This window comes from Tauraco erythrolophus, chromosome 3 (genome assembly GCF_009769465.1).
Source record: "Tauraco erythrolophus isolate bTauEry1 chromosome 3, bTauEry1.pri, whole genome shotgun sequence".
Taxonomy (NCBI): Eukaryota; Metazoa; Chordata; class Aves; order Musophagiformes; family Musophagidae; genus Tauraco; species Tauraco erythrolophus.
Window position 1 is genome coordinate 41,693,861 of NC_141467.1, and position 12,230 is coordinate 41,706,090.

Sequence of the window (12,230 nt, forward strand, 5' to 3'; positions counted from 1 at the left end):
GAACTCATAGAGCAAGTGCATCAGCCTCTTTGTCACCCATATCCAGACTTTTTTTTCCCAGACAAATATTCAGGCAAAATTTCAGACAAATAACTGCCTTAAATTTATTTTTTAATCAGTGATAATAGTTCCACTTACTGTATTCTTCATTAGTATGTCTTATTATTAGAACTGATTTCAGTGTTCTGTTATTTTGCCATAAAATTTAACCAGCCAAGATTAAAGAGACTGTTGGTGGTAAGGTGAAATTTCGTGTGGGCTCATGTTAGGTTAAAACAAGAAAAAAAAATCATATGAGGTATGGATAAAAAAATGATTAAGAAAAGTACAACTTTTCTCTTGCAGTTCTCAGCATTTACAGTTCCATATTTCCGCATTGAAAGTTGAAATCTGGTAGAAAACAGGGGAAGAAAAAGCTGATTGTGCAATGCATAAGAAGAGTGAGGAGAATAAAAATTCCATTAATGTAGCTTATGGAACTTAATAATGAAAAAGACTGCATCTAGAAATGACCTTCTCATGGCATAGAAGTGTTGTATTGAAAATCTAGCTTTTTATTCTGAGTATATAGCTAAATCACATGTTAATAACTTTATCTGTGCATGTGAAACTTTTTTCTAAAAAAGAACAATACATAAAGTTCTAGTATGGCATAAAAGTGAAATCTTTAACTGGGAGGACACAAACACGAACATTTCACTGCTGCATTTCTGTCACTAACATAACTGAAAAAGTTGTCTAGATCAAATGAATGAACCTCACAAAATAGATTTTCTGTGATGGTAAGATGTGCCAATATTTTTTCACACATTCTGCTTCTAACTTAATTAAAATGCAACCCTTCGGTACATTTCAGTATTTGTAATTCCACTCCACCTAAATCAAAGCTATGCATTCCATATTTGCTGGTTGCACTGAAAAATACCTTTTATTCCCACACATTTTATGTTTTTCATGGAAGTTAGATACTAGAATAGCAATTAGCTTGTTCACCACACAGAACCAAAATCGTATAATCATGTTTCTTTAGTCACAAATATAATTTCAAATCATACAGCATATGCTATTAATAAAAAATAAAAAAGAAAGAAATATAATTGAAAAAATTTATTGTTTCTCTTTGTAATAAAAAATCTTGCATTTTCAGTTATCAAAAACATACTGTTTGTCATGTAGATAAATGTTATAAAAGTAAAAATATATGCTATGTATATACATGTACATGTTAAATCACATCAAATTTCCAGTTTTAGAGAGAACTCATAAGATACTTCCAATCTTTAACTCTAAGACTGCATACGTATCCCAGGAGAGTAACTCAGAGCTCAGAGCGGCCACGCGTGACAAATGTACATACCTCTAACTTCTCACAAGTGTGAAGGGTAGACTTAGGTAGCGACCAAATCACCTCCTGTTTAATTCTACTACTTGCTTTCTGAAATATTCTGCTGCATCATGACTGTTTTATACAACACTATAGTACCAAAAAAATCTCCCATTACTAGTGCCCATCAAAATCTGGCCATTACATCTCAGCAAAAAAATGCCCAGTATGCTGTGTTTCACTTTAAGCTATCAGTCTCCTCTAATAAAACTATTTCCATTTCTTTCCGCGGGTCTCATAGACAGCTCATTGTAGAACAGTTCCTCTTGTTTAACAAGTTGATTAATGAAAGAAACTGTTTCCTTTTTTTTTTTTCTCCTCTCATTATTTTTTTCCTTACTCTTCTCATGATAGACACTGAGCTGAATTCTGTCATTCCCATCAGGAGCCCACTGCACAGGTATTATTCAGACAAGTCTTTGGAAGTCCACCTACGCAATCACTTTCTTGTCAGAACACTGCTGAACCTCACATATCCTCTCCTTCTCTGTCTTCCCGTGTTCACCTTCATAACGACTGTCTAATTTCCAGTGTACAGTCAAAATATTTTTAACAATTCTAATCTTTATTAGTAGCTTAAGTTTATAATGGCATAGTATTTGGAGATGTTTATAGTCAGAAAAGCAGAGGACTAAGATCTCTGAATAAATAAAATATACTGGTGTCACTTTTCAATGAGTTAACACAAAGGAATACTTTTTTAAGTGGCAGGAATTCATTCACAAATATGGGCACATACGATAAAATCTTTGTCCTTACTGTATAGGTATGTATGTTTTACATCCATTAGGGCATACTAAAACACAAAGAAAAATGAGGAACTTGGGTCAAAAGTAGAATAATAATGTTGGATTTCTGGGAATTCTTACTTTTAGGAAACTATTTATGTCTTGCTTCTTGCTTCAAACTAAACAACTCAATTTATTTAATCTCTCTTTGTACATCACATTTCTTAGGGCTCTGATTGTTATCAATGGCTGGACAGGACAAAGCACTCTAGCTCAGGCACTGCCAAAGTTTCCTAGAGCAGAGGATTATGCATTCCAGGAGGTGTTTTACCTTCTCTTCAACAGCATCAAATTGACTCAGGCTCCAGTTTGCCATTCAGTATTGCTTCCTTACCCTCTTCTGAAGAACAGATTCCTAACGTGCTGCTGGCTTTCCTCACCTCATTCAGGAGTGGCATAACTCTTCAGTAGCTGTCTAGGGAACCTGGGACAGGAGACACTGATGCTGCACTAGCACTTTGACTTCCCAGCATAAAAATTCAGGTTATTAATCTTACACGATTAGCTTCATTACTGTTAGAAAAATTCTTCATTTTCCACTACTAGAACACGACAACTATCCATTATGGTTGAAGTATAGATAGGATTCATGTTTATTTATTTATTTGTGATTCAACAAGTAAAGTGATCTTACTCAAAGCAAGAGTCAATGATGAAAAAAATAAAATCCCTAGGTGTTGCCTAGGCCATCAATAGCACCTGTAATAACTGTCACTTTTCAAGACCATTGTGACTGCAATAAGATCCTTAGATCATATCCACTGTTCTCTTCACAGAGAGAAATAGAATTGAAATAAGAAATACATGGAAATATTAAAAGGGATTTTGGAAAAACATGAAGAAATCATGAAAAATGAAGAGCTTTGGTGATTAGAAACTGGTTTGTAAAATCAGGGAACAAAGTTCTCAACATACTTTTACTATGGATTGCTTAAATACTAAGAATCTTTACTCAAAATACATTGCTCTCAGTCTCCCCTGTGTAACTTCCAGTATGATATAATATCATTTATAGTAATTAATGGCACGAAAACACAGCTTCAGTGCACAGGATCAGAATCATTTTTGCAATATGCAGAATGACCGTGCAAACAGCAATATTTCAATACATTTTATATAGAGACAAAAATAATTTTGGAAGTAAACATAAAGACACAAAGCTGAAGTCAGAAATTTAAGAATTTTTTTTCAGACAAATTGGTGTAACCACATCACTTATCATTAGAAACCTTTCAATTGTAGGTCTTTCAATTTCAAAATTAATTTTTCAGTCATTGCTGCAAGTGAATGTATCTGACCATATGCTGCAGATTCATAATCACTGGCAAAAGCCAAGTGTCTGTCAAGCTCTGTTACTAGAAAACCTACCTTTTCACTGAGCAAGTAATCATCTACAAACATTGTATTTTAATCATTCCAAGGTGAATTTCTCAGGAATTCCTTCTCTTAGCCTCAGAAGATCTTGGTGACAGCTCACATGTTCTATTGTCACGATCTGTAAGTGGCCCTCAGTCATAGCCATTTCTCTCAATCAGCTCTGGAAATGGAAAATGTTTTGTAAAGGAGGTCATTCCAATCCTCTCAGTCCTTTATCTGGACACTAATCAGTCTGATCCATGAACTCTGAAGATGACTGTCAGATACCATGAAAACAAACAAAAGTTTATGATGCCTATTCAGGGGAAAAAATAAAGGCAAATATTTAGAACAGGGCAAGCAGAAAAGAAGAAATATGCCATAAGGGTAGTGAAAATCTGGACTCATAGTGTGTGCCTAGCCTTTGAAGGTAGAAATTAACCTTTATTTCAGGACCCTGAATGTCTTTTATGTTGCTGGTGGAAAGATTTCCTGCTAAGTGAGGCTTAGGAGCAGCACTGTAACAATACTACACAGACGTAACAAACCATGCTAAAATCACTATTCATTCACTGCCCACATACAGAAAACAGAAAGGGTTCACTTGTTCAAGCAATATCTACCCTGACTGTTTTCAAACTCTAAAGGCATTGCTTTAGCTCAAAGAAATGACATTGCATAGAAATGCACATAATGGATTAGCTAATGAATAAACCAGCACTAAGATAAAACACATAAAATGACAGACAAAGTGTCATTTCTAGCTCCATGCTGTACCTAGGAATTAAGAATTCAAATTACTATAAATTTTTAAAGTACAGACTTGTCAAGAGGAAAACAATAAACATAAAATGGGACAAGGTAATATTCTGAAGAAAAAAAAGTTATGTAAAAATATATATATTTTTTGGTTTATATATATTAACATTTTTATATTAATAGATCTCTGAAATTTAAATAGGAATTATTGATGTTTACTTATGAACACGCAGTTATTTAAGTATGTATATTGTTATGACAAATCGGCAGAAAGGCTGGACACCATCGGCAATATCCACAGCTGTCCAGACACAAAAGAAACAGCATGTTCCCTTTGTAGCAGTGCCAGGTAACTGGAAGAGGCCCTGAATAGATAATTTCAGCAGAGGATTTAGAACTGCTGTGTGCAAAGCTACTGTTCATCACTTAGAGATGTCAAAATAACATTTTCACATATAAAAAATAGAAGAAATTAATGCTTTATTTCTATAAAAAAAAAGATGACATACAATTAACCTATTTTCATGAAAGAGTAAAACAATTACATAACTGTGAATTTAGATAAAATTGACTATAAGGACAAAAATGTGAGAGCACAAATAGTCAATCACATTTTGAAGTTGTAATGTGATTGTGTCTTCATTGTTGTCTTTTTCTTTTATCATAGAATCATAGAATCATAGAATGGTTTGGGTTGGAAGGGACCTCAAAGATCATCTACTTCCAACCCTCTGCCATGGGCAGGGACACCTTCCACTACGGCAGGTTGCCCAAAGCCTCATTCAACCCGGCCTTGAACATTTCCAGCGATGGGGCATCTAAAACTTCTCTGGGCAACCTGTTCCAGTGCCCTCAGAGTGAAAGACACTCCTTTTTCACCTTCAGAGTGAAAAATTTCTTCCTTATATCTAATCTAAATCTCCCCTCCTTCAGTTTAAATCCATTGCCCCTTATCTTATCACTACACGCCCTTGTAAAAAGTCCCTCTCCAGCTTTCCTGTAGGCCAGCTTTAAGTACTGGAAGGCTGCAATAAGATCACTCCGGAGTCTTCTCTTCTGCAGGCTGAACAGCCCCAACTCTCTCAGCCTCTCTTCATAGCAGAGGTGCTCCAGCCCTCAGATCACCTTTGTGGCCCTCCTCTGGACCCATTCCAGCAGCTCCATGTCCTTCTTGTGTTGGAGACTCCAGAGCTGAATGCAGTATTGCAGGTGGGTTCTCACGAGAGCAGAGTAGAGGGGCAGAATCGCCTCCCTCGACCTGCTGGCCACAGTTCTTTTGATACAGCCCAGGGTACGGTTGGCTTTCTGGGCTGCAAGCGCACATTACTGGCTCATGTTGAGCTTCTCATCCACCAGCACTCCCAAGTCCTTTTCCTCAGGGCTGCTCTCAATCCATTCTCCGCCCAGCCTGTACTTGTGCATGGGATTGCCCCGACCCACGTGCAGGACCTTGCACTTGGTCTTGTTGAACTTCATGAGGTTCTCACAGGACCACCTCTCCAGCCTGTCAACGTCCCTCTGGAAGGCATCCCTTCCCTCCAGTGTGTCCCCAACATCACACAACTTGGTGTCATCTGCAAACTTGCTGAGGGTGCACTCAATCCCACTGTCCATGTCACCAACAAAGATGTTAAATAGCACCGGCCTCACTACTGATCCCTGAGGAACACCACTCGTCACTGGTCTCCACTTGGACATTGAACCATTGACCACAACTCTTTGAGTGCAACCATCCAGCCAATTCCTTATTCATTGAGTGGTCCATCCGTCAAATCCATGTCTCTTCAGTTTAAGAGTTTTCACTCTTCAGGGCCTTCAGGACCTGTGGATGCACCTCATCAGGTCCCATGGACTTGTGTACCTTCTGGTTCTTTAGATGGTCTCGAACCTGGTCTTCTACAGTGGGTAGTTCTTCATTCTCACAGTCCCTGCCTTTGCCTTCTGAGACTTAGGGCTGTGCAGCTGGTGCTCTTGTCAGTGAAGATTGAGGCAAAGAAGTCATTGAGAACCTCAGCCTTCTCCATATCCCAGGTAGCCAGGTTCCCTGTTTCTTTCCAGAGAGGGCCTACATTTTCCCGAGATCTCTTTTTATCGCTGACACGTCTATAGAAGTTTTTCTTGTTGCCCTTGATGTCCCTGGCCAGATTTAACTCTACCAGGGCTTTAGCTTTCCTAACCTGATCTCTGGTTGCTTGGACAATTTCTTTGTATTCTTCCCAGGCTACCTGTCCTTGCGTCCATCTTCTATAGGCCTTCTTTTTGTGTCTGAGTTGGTCCAGGAGCTCCTTGTTCATCCATGCAGGCCTCCTGGTGTTCCTACCTGACTTCCTCTTTGTTAGGATGCACCGCTCCTGAGCTTGGAGGAGGTGATCCTTGAATATTAATCAGCTTTCTTGAGCCTCTCTTCCCTCCAGGGCTTCATCCCATTGTACTCTACCAAGGAGATCCCTGAAGAGGCTGAAGTCTGCTCTCCTGAAAGCCAGGGTAGTGAGTTTACTGTGCACCCTTCTTGCCTCCCTAAGAATCTTGAACTCCACCATTTCATGGTCACTGCAGACAAGGCTGTCCTTGAGCATCACGTTCCCCATCAGCCCTTCTTTGTTGGTGAGAACAAGGTCCAGTAAAGCACCTCTCCTCGTTGGTTCCTCTACCACTTTGAGAGGGAAGTTATCATCCATGCATTCCAGGAACCTCCTGGATTGCCTATGCCCTACTGTGTTGTCCCTCCAACAGATATCGGGGTGGTTGAAAGCCCCTGTCAGGACCAGGCTCGTGAATGTGAGTCTGCTCCTATCTGTCTATAGAGGACCTCATCCACTCAGTCTTCCTGGTCAGGTGGCCTGTCGCAGACCCCCACTAAAATGTCACTTGTCCCTGCCCTTCCTTTAATCCAGATTATAGTACATTACAATTTATATTAAAGCATCAGGGTTTTTTTATAGTTTTTGCTCTAATGTCATCTGAACCTCTCTATCCTTGGACTGTAGATGTTGCAAAAGCTTTGTTTAAGAACAACTCCAGATTGTTGTATTTTAGCTTCACATCAATGCATTTTAGTTCGACAGATACTTCTGATACAGCTTTTGTATTTGAGAATAAAAATGTTTTGACATTATTTACTCTTTCTTATAGATAATTATAGCAACCCAAATACATTACAGAATAACATGACTAGTTATTTTACTTTGATTGAAATGCTACAAGACAAATTTTGTCTTTAGATATGCAACCAGAGCTTTTCACATCACCAGAAGACACATATTCATACCCAATGTGGGTTTTTCTTATTCTTTTTACAATAATGTCAAATTTTTCAACAAGTCTTGCAAAAATCATTTTACATTAATATAGTCATGTTGCACAAGGAAAAGCAGTAAAGGTTAGAACTGCATTTTTTCAGGTTTTTTTTTCCTTCTGCTTTTTTTGTCATTTTGTTTTGTTTTGAATTTGCTTTGGTTTTGTGCTTTTTTTTGTTTTGTTTTGCGGGTTTTTTTTTGTTTTGTGATGGTAACAGTAAAGCTGAAAATATATTCTCTAAGGAGATACCTCTGTAAGTGCAAAAGTAATGGTTGACTTCTTTTTTTTTTCTTTCTTTGGAGGCAAGAAGGGTTTCAGTTCATATTTCCGGAATCTTTAGTGTTTGACTCTGTCTTTTCTGAAATACGAATAGATGATATAACTTGCACCAGTGCAAATTTGATAGCATATTTTTTAAATTGATTTTGCATTTCTACCTCTCTTCTTGAAATCTCTGGTATTTGAGTTAATTTTATTTAACTCTCTCAGTAAGTGCTATAAGAAAACAAGTAAAACTTTTCCAGAAATTTAAATTTCAGATGTTCTTTTCCAAAGGATGAATTGGAAGAAATAATGATCTCATTTCACAATTGATTGTAACAGTATAGAGTCAACTTTGGTGTTGTTTTCTATGTCTTTTTAAGATCTAGTACATGTCTTTTAAGAAAAGGGAAACAAATAGCATACATTTTTCAAGATGAAACCCCACTGAATATTTATACTCAGACAGGCTTTCTGCATTGTTTCCTATTGCTTTCTGAATCACTTCAACTTGGTTTTGTTTTTAAAACCATTCTTGAGCCAGGGCTTATATGAAACTGTGTGTAGTATCACCATGATCTCTTTGCAGAGGAAAAATAGCATGATAACCATTGCATGCATAAAGATAGATAGAATTGAAGGTGGGAGAGGTTTCCCCCATCTGTATTATTTTACTTTTATATATGTTGACTTTTATATTCCATACTATCACCCAGTCATTTAGTTGTAGAATACTTCTGTCATCCTTCATAGTCGAGTTTACTGCATGTGAATGCTATACTGAATAGCTTAGTATCATCAATAAATTGTGTTGCATAGCTGTTTACTTTTTTCCCAGATCATTTATGAATACATACACATTCTCTTGTAAATATAGGTTGATGCTGTGTAGCTCAGGAAATGGCTACAAAATTTGCTAAACAATGTCACACAGAGACAGAAAAAAATAGCTTTAATCCATTCTACTTGTCCAATGTGAGGTGGCTTTAACTTTATACTGTTGAGTTGTTAAGTCCTTATAGTACATGTGATTATACATACTTTTGAAAAGTCCTCAGTCCATGAAGAATATATATCATCTGAATTACTTAAAAGATTTTTGGCCTTAGTGTCTGACATTCTGCAGACTATTTATAAAATAAATATCTTGACTTGCACAGAAATAATAAAAAATAAAAGATTTTATGTTTTACACGGTGCTCTAGAGAATAAAATCAGCAGAAAAAGAAAAAAGTGTATACTCATTAGATTTCTAGGTGACATTATGAAATGAGACAGGAAATCTCCCTTTTTCTGCCTTTCCTTGCTTTACGTATGCCTACAGAAACCTGATTAAAAACTATGATTTCTGGCTACTGGATTCTATTTTTTTTAATGTCATCAACTTCTTTTTTTTTTTTTTTTCTTTTTTTTTTCTTTTTTTTTTTTCACATGGTCAGCATCACAGAGTAGTTGAACATAGGAAAGTGAATAAAACATCCAAGTCTTCTCTTTTTGCAGCTTGAACATCTTGAGTAAAGAAAATACCAATATTTCAAGTCTTCAACAGCCTACATGATCTAGTAACTGTTCGTTTATCCCATTTTCCTGCTTATAAAGATAAGCGAATTGTAGTCTGTGAAATAAAGGAATTATCTATAAACAAGACCTTTTCCAGAAAGAATTTTTCAAAAAATGAGTAGGTACGGTAATAGTAGGTATTTAGATCTCTGGATGGGAAAGCAATGGGCCATTTCAGCACAGGTGTGACTGATGGAGTTAGTAAACCTTGTATCTTAACACCACTTTATGGTTTTACCGAGAACGGCAATCAGCTCCTGGCATAAATGAATGCATCTCTCAGGGAAAGTGACTGCAGCTATTTTTGCTGACCACAGTATTCAATTCGATTTGAAGGTCTGAAAGCTCAACTATTTACTTAATAGCTCATTAGCCACTTAGTCAAAATAAGCCAGTTGGACAAAAACATATTGTTTAAGCTGATCAGCTAGCTCATTGTGGCTGAAATGGGTTAGAGAACAGCTCAGCTGGTAGGCTAAACTGCATGGATATCTCCAGTGAGAAGATCATTAAGATAAATGTGTTGTAACTTCTTCATCTTTGAAAGTTCCTCCACTCATAAAGAGGACTTGTGAACACATCCTTACAGACTGGAAGACTGTGATAGGTCAGCACAGAAAAATATTCCATCACAAAATCTACATGCATATCTTTTTTCCTGTGACACTTTTAAGAAATGTTTCGCTATTTCTTTGCTATTTTTTGACTATTACCAGAATCCCAGTTGAAATAGGCTAAGGCATTCTCCGTAGAAAAATCAGCAGGACTTACTGGAATTACTGTTCCAGTTTAACTTTGGCCGAAGAGAATGAATAGCTGGCCTAGTAAAGTCCTTCGTTGTTAAAAGTAGCAGAAATTATTTACTGTAGAAGTTTTTCCAACAGAAAATTTTAGGTTCATTTTCATGTTCAAAACAGATTTTCAATAGTAGAATGACTTTTCAGAACAAAATTTTGAAACAGATGTGCAAAAGAAAAGATCACTTTCCTACCTCCCAACACATTGCTCATGTCGGCACAGGAAAGACTGTTGATAATTAGAAGCATGCTACTATCTATTGACAAGTGTCATTTATGACACATATCAACATTTGGAAGAATTTAATATTTTTTAATTTAAAAATATTGTAAGAAGATAAATATAAAGGATTCAAAGTTTTCAAATAAAACCAACAGATTATGTAGGTCCAGTAAACCTGCTTATGATCTACGTAGGCTCTCAAATATGGAAATCTACTTTATTGAATTAGTCAATAGGTATTTTCTAAGTCTTGGTTTTGTTTATAGGATTGCTCCATCCAGCTGTGTAAAAGAGTAAGATTTAGCATCTTTTAAACCACCCAGAAGTACGTAGCATCACTTTCTGAAGTCTTTGTTCCATAGAAGCATTTCCTCTCTTTCATGGGGAGCGGTGGGTGACCCCTGCAAGGGAGCTCTCCCACCTACCTGCCAGGGCTGTCTCCCTTATTTTCTAACTGTGACAGTACTAATACTGTGGGCCCTGACGTCTATCCAACCATGAAAACCTGCTTTGCAGACTCTCAGTGACTCCTGGAAGATGAGACAAGATTCGATGTGTAGGAAGTGCAGATGGCTTGAAGCATTCGTGTGGGCCAAATTCAACTTGCAGCTTTTGAGAGCAACAGCTTGCTGGGTAGAGTTCTTTGCCAATGGATTTACTAGATATAAATATTTCTTGAGATTGAAGAGGCTGGTCATCTTTCCTCAACTCATTTCTATTGTTTACCTTGAGAAAATATCAAGAGGATTTTGGATCTTGCGAGATTTTTGTGTTCAAAAGTTTCATAGGTGCAAGGGAATTCTGTTGTAAACAATGGCTCTAACTCTGAGACAGTATGAGGAATATCTACCTGAAAAGATGAACTGTAATTTTCTTACAGTCTTATACTTTTATTATTTGCAAAGTCATGTCAATGATTAATTTTGTTGAACTGTACGTTCTTAACTGAACTAGAATTTTTATTTCCCAAGTGCTGAAAGATGATTTAAAACAAAAGAAAAAGCCTCATTTTAAGAGACATCTTTAGACCCCAGTATTTCATTTCGAAGCTCCCATCCTAAAAGTAACCATAAATTGAGTATTCAGGCTTCTCAACACTCTTGAGTAAAAAAGTTCAGCAAGTCTGACGGACTTTTAGACACTATTAGTCACATGCACAGACCGAAGAGAAGGTTCTCCTTTCAACAAAGCCATTAACACCCTATTTTTTGTACATGAATCTTCTGTGGTGTTTTAGTTTCTCTCTCCTCTTGTGAGCAACTGCAGGAAACAAACTGCTAGGATTCATCATACAATCAATATTCAGTACATTAAAACTTCAGAATATCTCAATGTAGATGCTGAACATTTAATCTCTGTCACTAGCCCAGTGTGCTTCTTGAGTTCACAGAAGAGATTTCAATAAATATTTTATGGATCTCTTCAAAGGCTTATCTCTTTCAATTTTGCAATCTTGTGTTTAATGACATCCCCCCGCCTTTTATCAAAGAGTGCAATAGTCATATGTACAATGACTGTCATATTTTTAAGAATTTATTCTATAGTGTGACACTAACCCCTTAACACTGTTCCTTTTATTTTTCCTGAAAAAAAAGCAATCAGATGTTTTCAGTTGAAAGCTCCCTGCTTTTAGAGTTTATTTTTGCCTGCCCTTAATTACTATTAACACCTCTCTGAATGATCCCTCTAATAGTTTTATTATTCAAGACTTGTTTTCTCACATCTTTTTAAAGCTGCAGTAGTGATTGTGGTGGGAATTAACACACCACTTTAAGAATGATTTTGTTAAATTCCTCATTAAATTC